Consider the following 9,687-nt stretch of genomic DNA (forward strand, 5'->3'; position numbering starts at 1 on the left):
TTTCCTCTGATGAAGGAAAGTACTTTTTTAAGAGTGTAACAATGTCGAGATATTTTCCCGTGTCAATCCACTATATACTGAGAGGATTGAACTCTGTTAGTTTTCAAGGGCCGGATACAAAGTCTTCCCTAAGGACCTATGTTTTTATAAAAAGATAAAATACTACAAACTAATTCTCTGACATAATATCTCTCCTTCATCCGTCAAATGATTATAAACACCGTGATTGTAATCCTTGTAAAATGTCCCAAGTGACGATGGTGTTTACACACGATTTCTGTGTCCTGTTCGAAATCGTCATAGAGATTGTGGTGGCGACCGTAACATCCACATTGACGAAGGCGTTCTCTTTCCACAGACGAACTTTAGCGTAATAAGGTTGTACGACCTCCAGCCGTATCCACGTGGCTAAGGCTATAAAGCTTAATTGTAACGATGGTAACAATCATAATAAATAACGTTGGTGTTTTGTTTCCACAGACCATGCAACCCGAAAGTATCTTTGTGGTGAAAGCTAAAGCTTTATTGTAAATTATGGTAAGATTAGACGCCTTATGTTAAAGCTTGTAATGTTATCAGGTTCGATGGTGTTTTCTTTCCACAGGCGAACTTCAGCGTGATACCGGTGTACACCATGCAACCCGAAAGTATTTATGTGATGAAGGTTAAAAGGCTAATGATAAAGACGGTAAAGTTATCAGGTTGGATGGTGTTTTCTTTCCCCAGACGAACTTCAGCGTGATACCGGTGTACGACCTGCAGCCTGACAGTATCTACGTGGTGAAGGTGGTGGCAGTCCACTGGTCCGGGTACATCCCAGGGTCAGCTGAATCCGACCTCATCATCACACCACCAGGCCAGTAAAAACAATGACTAGCTTTAAACCACCAAAACCCAATACCGTCTCCTTCCTGGCCAAAAGCGGTCTCAAATCGCCCCTGGATGTTTAGTATTCGGTTGGGGTATGGAAAAAGTACAGCACACAACAGGAGTACCCTAAAAGATGCGCACACACACACACACACACACACACACGCACGAACACACACAAGCACGCACGCACGCACATGCACACACACACACACACACACACAAGCACGCACGCACGCACATGCACACACACACACACACACACACACACGTGCTTGCGTGTGTTGTTGTTGTTTGCTGTTGTTGTTTGTGTGTATGTGTGTGTCTCTGTGTGGGGGCTTGTGTTGGAGGCGTGGGGGGGGGGGGGGGGGGCGGGGATTGAAAGGCAATCCGAAACGTTGACAGAAACTTTTATATTGTCAGGTTCCTGGTGTTTAAAATTAAGAGTAATGAAACAAAAGCCAAACAAATATTAAAAACAAACACGGACGGTATAGCTTTAACCCCCGCCCCCCCCCCCCCCAAAAAAAAAAGAAGACAAAGAAAAAGAAAGAGATACGTTTCCCACCTGTTATTTTTCCTTGGTTGTGTTAGTTATTTCAACAAAGAAGGACTTAAAGAATCAAAATCCTTGCAATGCAGAAGGCAGTCAAAAACGATAAACGATTGCAAATGTGATAACGGAGAAAGTGAATTATCCGTTTTGGTTTGACGTTTTTAAACATTACAGGACATTTTGTAATAAGTGCATACCTCAGAGTTTTACTGGTTTTGTTTCAGAGCCGTTGCATTACAATGTCACGATCTTATGAGATTAAATGGTACGGTTATTTGTATTCAGAATTGGATTGATGATGGAATTGTTTCTATTGAACACCTCATGGGTTCAAATGGTTACTTGACATCATTCTGATAATCATCGGTCCACGCTATCGCTCATGTCTCTCTGACAGGATGCATAATTGCTACGCGAAGTACAGGGAAAGAAAGTGTCTAAAAGCCGAAATCTATCAAAACAAGAATACAGAGTTATCTCCCATATGTTTTTCGTTAATGTTTCTGATCAAAAGACGAAAGACGAACGTGATTGTAGAATGGCCGACTTCGACAGTGATCTCCGTTCTTTTCTTCACAGTTATGATAAAGACATCGTTCTAAGGTCAAAACAAGTCGAAATTTTGAGACTGCTGTGGGAAGGAGACCATGATATTGTCGCATCACTCTCAACTGGCTACGGAAAAAGTTTCGTCCGCTCAGTAGCCATTTTGTTATGATCACGTGACAAAGTTGATTATCACGTGACACTTTTGCCATATTTAGAGTTGTTTGCACATATTTGCCTGATTTAGTTGTATATTTAGAGTTGTTTGCACACTTTTGCCATATTTAGAGTTGTTCCGCGAAAGATAGCTCGCTTGAAACTCTTACATAAAAATTCCTTTGTAATTTAAAAATTACACAACACTGTCACGTTTCAATATATCACAGAAGGTGATTATGAACGGTTAGTTACTGCTAACTAACTAACCACACCACGATCCACTCTCGCAGTCATACAAATAGATAGAATCAACAAAAGTATAAGTTTCAGACGCCTGTTTATATACTATCTCGCCACCTCCCTCGAAACTTCACTCCAAAAGATGTTTTACGTTCAAAACGTAAAAATAGGTCACTGACAAAAATGCCAGTTAAAGTTTAGAAAATGATAATAACACGCTGATCCCGTGTATAGATAGGAAAGTTACTGGTCTGCCCAAAAGCGCTGGTTAATACAGGTGTCACACACCCCACGTTGTCACCACTCGAATGTAATCATAAATATAACAGATGACTTGGTGGTAAGAAGGGTGCAATAGACATGGTGCACTTAGCTTTTTGCCACTGAGTGGGCGACCCGTAAATAGTCTATCTCCACAACTGCTCCGTTGATTGTTGTGCCGGTTGGCGTTGAACGAAGCAGGGAATAGTGGAGATATCAGGCGCCTCACTCAGTCGCTGAAGGTCCTCCCCGTAGTTACCGGAAAAGGTATGTAGTGTAAAAGGGTAGAACAGCAACAGCAAAACACCAGAACACCAGGTTACAGCATACAGATGTTCCGGTTACAGCATCACCGCAACACCGCACTTCCGCAAAGATAAGTAGGCAGGTAACGTAGGCTGCAACAAAAAGCATCGGTGCACTAAACATTCCACGCTACCCTTCACACTCCACCTTTAAACATGTCACCTTTACATATTTCATAGAGCACGTGGGCCTGCACAAACGAACTTTTAAAACAACAAATCAGCTATTTTCCTTCCTTCTCTCCATATTTGCAAAAAACATATACAGATTATTATTTTTAGCGTCACAAAGAGCAAATTATGCGCTAACCTGGAAAGAACAACAGAGAGTATTTCATTCTACAAACACAGACTCGTCAACAGCGTTAAATAATGATTTATTACCTCAACAGCCTATGTAGGTAGCTCTCCTTTAAGCGAATCCGCTTCCTTTGATATAGCTTCCGTCCGTCGACGAATTTCTTGCCATACCCCCTCTTGTGCTGAATTTACTTCATGCGTTGGAATTTCTTCCCCGCTCAGCCAAGAAACCTGACGCCTCGCGTCCGAAACATCTACACAGCGAAAGGGGGTCTCTTCTTGAAGTTCCTAAAGCCCTACTGTAGAAGCAGAACGGCACGTTGATATCAAGTGAAATAACGTGTTGAAAACCATCAAACTGTTAGGAAGAAGAAACAACGACCTTTCTCTCTTGCTGCTATGTTTCAAGTGTGTCGTTTCATGTCCTCACAAAACAACCTTGAAAATATCACGTGACTCCGCGTGTCACATATCCAGTTCAGTTACCGTCAGTTTTGCCCTGACAGCAGAAATCACCCACGTGGAACCCCTGCAAAACGAAATCCCCGTGCTTCGCTATGCTCGGTCAGCAAAACAGCCCGTCGCCCCCAAAAGCACAGGCGCTTTTCATCACAATTTGAGAAAGGCACCCCACAAAGTGTTCCTTTCTCAATCCATGTCACCCAATCGTGACAAACACCGTGAAAAATCATTATCGACGATCGCGAATCTGCTTATATCAATAACACATTACGAAAAGCTCTAAATATGTCAAACAAAAAATCGATTTCCTCTCCAGAGAAGGAAAACAAAGGCATCCTGTCAGGGATAAATGAGATCCGAAGGGAAGTAACTCATTTTACCTGAGTTCAGGATGACTTGACATATGAAGATTTTAAAGCACAATATCTCAATGTTTATGTTAATTATGTTTTGTTTGAAGGTGTTGCTCATGCGGTTTAACACTATCAACAAGCTCTACCGGTCCTTTTTGAAACAGAATTTTGTTTGGATGAATGTTAGGTATTGAAATATGTTTTGAGAACAAATGTCAAGAGTTTATATTATAAATTTGTGTTTGCATAGAAAAATTATCACAGAGAATGAACGTTGACGTAGACAGCAAAATTGTGTTTTTAATAGATTAATGCCACTGTGGATACAAGGTTAAAGGCACAGTAAGCCTCCCGTAAACCATCACAGATACTGTCAGACTTTTACACACAGTACAAACACCATTTCATTCAAACACTCACCGCTTGCGAACATTCTAGGTGCCCTCCGTAAAGAGCGAGCAATTTTCAAAGAATTTTTTGTGTGCGTGGTTTACCTCTGAACAATCGTGAACCCGTGTAATCCAGTTTCCCTTTTTTCACAATTTAGTCGCCAGTTTGTCATTTCAGTGCAAATCTTTGTAAGCTTATCTGCAATAGCACGTTATTGTGTACCTTTGAATCTGAAATGCAACATCGAAACGGCTGCGAACTAGAGCAGTGGCGGTTAACGGTTCAGAGGAACTGGCGCCAGGCAGCGTCGTCTGCTACGAGAACCACGACCTTGCGTGACCCTGCTTCCGGGCTATCTTTTTTTTAAACTTTCAAAACTTCGTATTGTTCTGATCTTGTCTTGATGAAAAAAGATTTCTTTTATGATTTAAGAATGTTTGTGTAACAAGCCGTCAATTTATTATTTAGATTTCAAAAGTTAGGTCAGAAGCGCAAAAAAGCACCGTCCGATTGTCTGACAGACAATCCGCAAAATTAATTCTTTGAAAATTGCTAGCTCTTTACGTAGGGCACCTAGGATGTTCCCGTTCGGTGAGCGTTCAAATGGAAGGGTTTTTGTACTGTGTGTAAAAGCCTGAGAGTATCTATGATGGTTTACGGGAGGCTTACTGTGCCTTTAAGATGGCTTCAGTTTAGGATCTTGTATCGAATTTTACCAACAAAACGGCTTTTGTTTTTGAAGAAAATTGTTGATTCTCCACTCTGTACCCCATGTCAAATTTATGAAGATACCTTGCAACACTTTTTGTGGGACTGTATTTAAAGTACAACATTTTTGAAATGATCTTTTGCAATGGTTGAAGCGGACATTTTTTACATTGTGCACAAGTTAAATTGTGTTTTCAAGGAAATTGATTATTTTTGGATATGCACAGAATGTATATACCGATAAAGTCTTTGATATGGTTTTGTTATTGGCTAAATATTACATTTATACAGCCAGATTAAATGATAAGGTCCAGATCATGTCTGTTTTTATAATAATGATGCGCCAAAGATTTTGAAATTGAAAAATACAATGCATATATTCACATTGTTCCCAACAAATTTCATAGTGACTGGAAATTACATCTACCATTTTTTGAAGATAAATAATTCGGTTTTGAAAGAAATAGTTATGTTTGATAATTTAAGTTATTGAGACATCCCAGTGCACTAAGGGATTTATAGAGCAAATCGAGAAAATTCATTATTGAACGAAGCGCATAGCGCTGAGTTCAATAATTATTTTCGAGATTTGCTCTATAAATCCCTTAGTGCACTGGGATTGTTTCAATAACGATATTGTCGGTACCGCCAGAGAAAAAAAGAAGATACAACACGCACATTTTGCTACGCGCATTTGAATAGGCATAACTGTGTGGTCAGGTCGTGGAAGATCTACTTTTGTGTGGGCTGTCTCAAGTGTGTCGTGCTTTCATCACACGCAAACTCTTGTTTTAATTTCTGTTGGTAAATTCCAGTGTAGCGTTTAAGCTAAACAGTGATGATCTTTCAGAGAGACCTCATTTGAACCCAGAGAAAGGACTGTGTTCTTAGTTATTTGCGATTCGAAACCTCAAGTCGAGCTTCGACGGATTGACTGTGCAGAGTGACTCCCCTTGAATTGGCTAACCCCCAAGGTCGACGGTTAGCACATTTTCAAAATAAATGTGGCATGTTTCTCGTGTGGTATCTTCACTCATCGGGGAGTCTGGTACTAAATATGAACGGTAAGAATGCTCTGAACCCTACACGTATTATATCCCCATTGTTTTTTCGTTCACATTTGCCCAACATGTTAGTTTGCTGAGCGGGGTTTATGTCGTCTGCTAGGCTAGGGCAATCGAACCACTGCGGCATTCCAAAAACAAAAATTGCTCGTCACGTCCCCTGAGTCTGCACGCATGAGGCAGGCTGGTAATAAGTCTTATATATGGTACGGACGTTCTAAACCCTACACGTTTTCGATTCCGATTGTTCTTGCCTTGAAATAATAATTCGGAAACCATTCATTTACTGAACTGATGCAGTCGTATTTCAGTGTAATCTAGTCTGCTACGTATATATTCCAAATGCTGATCTAGTTGGTACGTTATCGGAATAACACTTGTGTTTTCTGTTAGCTGCTGGGAATTGTATACTAACTCATCATTTGGTAATGTGGATAATAAGCTACGGCATAATTATGAGAAGATTCTTCGCAAGTCGAAACTGAAAAATTAGACACAGCGGGTTCTATTTTTAGATCAGTGGCAACTGTGGCACAGGCACATGCAATCTGTCAGAAAAAAACCCACTTCTGCTTTAATTGAGAAGCAGGAAATTTATGGTATTTTGGTATTGTGGAGAATATAAGCTACATGTCATTAATTAATTCTGAGGATGAGAGTACAGTCTCGCTTAGGCAAAGGGCGGAAGAATACGCTCTGTGGAAAAGTTAGTGCACTCCAAGAGTGCGCTGACAGATTTAAGCGCATCGCCATTAGCCAATCAATTGGTTCACATCAGTCATGTGACACCAGTACTTACTGACAATTCAAGTTATTGAGACATATCACAGTGCGCTAAGAGATTTATAGAGCAAATCGAGGTGAATTATTGAACGAAGCGTGTGTCTGGCTTGGTGCCGGACTGAATAGTTGATCACGCTTTATCAGCGTTGTTTTTGTTGTGTGTTGTTTTGTTTTGGTCTTTTTGCTCGATACCAATGATACAAAAAAAAGAAAAAAAGGTTTGCACCTGTCTTTCCTCTTTGTGGTTTTTTGGTTTTGACCTTTGTTATCGCCTCTCTGGTTGAGCTGTATTGAGCTGTAATAGTGAGGTCAGTGTGTTTCTGCACGTGCAGTTCGTGATACATTGGGGACACCGGTGGGCCTGACAGTCAGCAAACAGTACGTGCGTGCCGGCAATCTCCACGCTGTGGTCAGTTGGAAGGCCCCTCCAGGTACAGAAACATGCTTCTCTTTACTCTGTGTGTGTGTGTGTGTGTGTGTGTGTGTGTGTTTTCTGTGTGTGTGTGTGTGTGTGTGTATGTGTGTGTGTGAGTGCGTGCGTGCGTGCGCGCGCGCGCGTGTGTGTGTGTGTGTGTGTGTGTGTGTGTGTGCGTGTGTGTGTGTGTGTGTGTGTGTGTGTGCGTGTGTGTGTGTGTGTTTGTGTGTGTGTGTGTGCGTGTGTGTGTGTTTGTGACATGTGTGTGTGTATAAACACGCGTGCGAGCGTTCAAGCGTAACGGTTCTGTGGATGAGTGTGGGAGTGTTTTGAGGGAGAAACATTTGGTACTTGCTTTCACTAGCAAGTTCTACTCCAGTGTCTAATCATTTCGCTAACGAACGAACTCCAAGGTCCGTATGCATGAACTGGAAGTCAGAAACACTGGAAGTAGAGGCCTCTTTTGAAAGTGGGAACTCCCGAAGTTAACTTTCTAACTGTTCCCTATGCATGAACGCCGTAGTGCTGACTTCGAGAGTATTCGGTCAAGGTCGCGAAAATTGGGAGAATCCCAACTAGTACATGCGTTTGCTAACGGTAAGCTTGGCGACCAGAAGAAACAAGTCTCATCGCGAGTTCAAAAGGGCGAACGTTGTGTGCGCTGTAGTACTAACAGCGTTATTGCTGTTGTTTTTTGAATGGTTAAACGAAAGGGTCGGTTCAAACCTGTGATGATTGTCTTTGAATCGAATGACTGCCTAGCTATGACAATGACTTTGTTGACCTGAATGTTAGAGAGAAAAATAAATGATTATGTTGAACTTTTTTTTCTCCTTTTTTTAATTTTTATCTCAGTTGGCAGGCAGCTTCAACCCTTTCTTTTTTGTTTTTTTGTTTTTTTGTTATCGGGGAGCATCCGTCTTTATTGATCTTTTCTTCTGTTCTTTTTTCCTGCTTTTTATATTAATGAACAGTTGAAAGTCAAGATTGGATTTTTTGTGAAAGCATAGGACAGTTTCTTTACGCCATTAAAAAAAAATGAACACAGAGACAAAAACCGGTTGTTGCAGCCTGAATGCAATTCAGGCCTATAAAGAAAAAGATTAATAAAAAAAAATTAATTAAAACAAATTTTGCTCCCAACGGCACTTGAACCCAGAGCGCCGGATCGAATTTCCGATTCCGTTACCACTGCACCATGCTACTCGTGTGAAAAAATGCGCGATGATAAAATGTAATATGAGTTATTCAGTCGTGATGGTTTGAAAGCTCGCCACCTTCGCCACCTTCGCCACATGAGTCGAGCTCGTTTTTATATTTAGTCAAGTTTTGACTAAATATTTTAACATCGAGGGGGAATCGAAACGAGGGTCGTGGTGTATGTGCGTGTGTGCGTGCGTGTGTGCGTGTGTGTGTGTGTGTGTGTGTGTGTGTAGAGCGATTCAGACTAAACTACTGGACCGATCTTTATGAAATTTGACATGAGAGTTCCTGGGTATGAAATCCCCGAACGTTTTTTTCATTTTTTTGATAAATGTCTTTGATGACGTCATATCCGGCTTTTCGTGAAAGTTGAGGCGGCACTGTCACGCCCTCATTTTTCAACCAAATTGGTTCAAAGTTTGGTCAAGTAATCTTCGACAAAGCCCGGGGCTCGGTATTGCATTTCAGCTTGGTGGCTTAAAAATTAATTAATGACTTTGGTAATTAAAAATCGGAAAATTGTAAAAAAAAGGAAAAATTTACAAAACGATCCAAATTTACGTTTATCTTATTCTCCATCATTTGCTGATTCCAAAAACATATAAATATGTTATATTCGGATTAAAAACAAGCTCTGAAAATTAAATATATACAAATTATTATCAAAATTAAATTGTCCAAATCAATTTAAAAACACTTTCATCTTATTCCTTGTCGGTTCCTGATTCCAAAAACATATAGATATGATATGTTTGGATTAAAAACACGCTCAGAAAGTTAAAACAAAGAGAGGTACAGAAAAGCGTGCTATCCTTCTTAGCGCAACTACTACCCCGCTCTTCTTGTCAATTTCACTGCCTTTGCCATGAGCGGTGGCCTGACGATGCTACGAGTAAAACAAGTCGCGTAAGGCGAAAATACAATATTTAGTCAAGTAGCTGTCGAACTCACAGAATGAAACTGAACGTAATGCCATTTTTCAGCAAGACCGTATACTCGTAGCATCGTCAGTCCACCGCTCATGGCAAAAGCAGTGAAATTGACAAGAAGAGCGGGGTAGTAGTTGCGCTAA

This window comes from Littorina saxatilis, linkage group LG12 (assembly GCF_037325665.1).
Source record: "Littorina saxatilis isolate snail1 linkage group LG12, US_GU_Lsax_2.0, whole genome shotgun sequence".
Taxonomy (NCBI): domain Eukaryota; kingdom Metazoa; phylum Mollusca; class Gastropoda; order Littorinimorpha; family Littorinidae; genus Littorina; species Littorina saxatilis.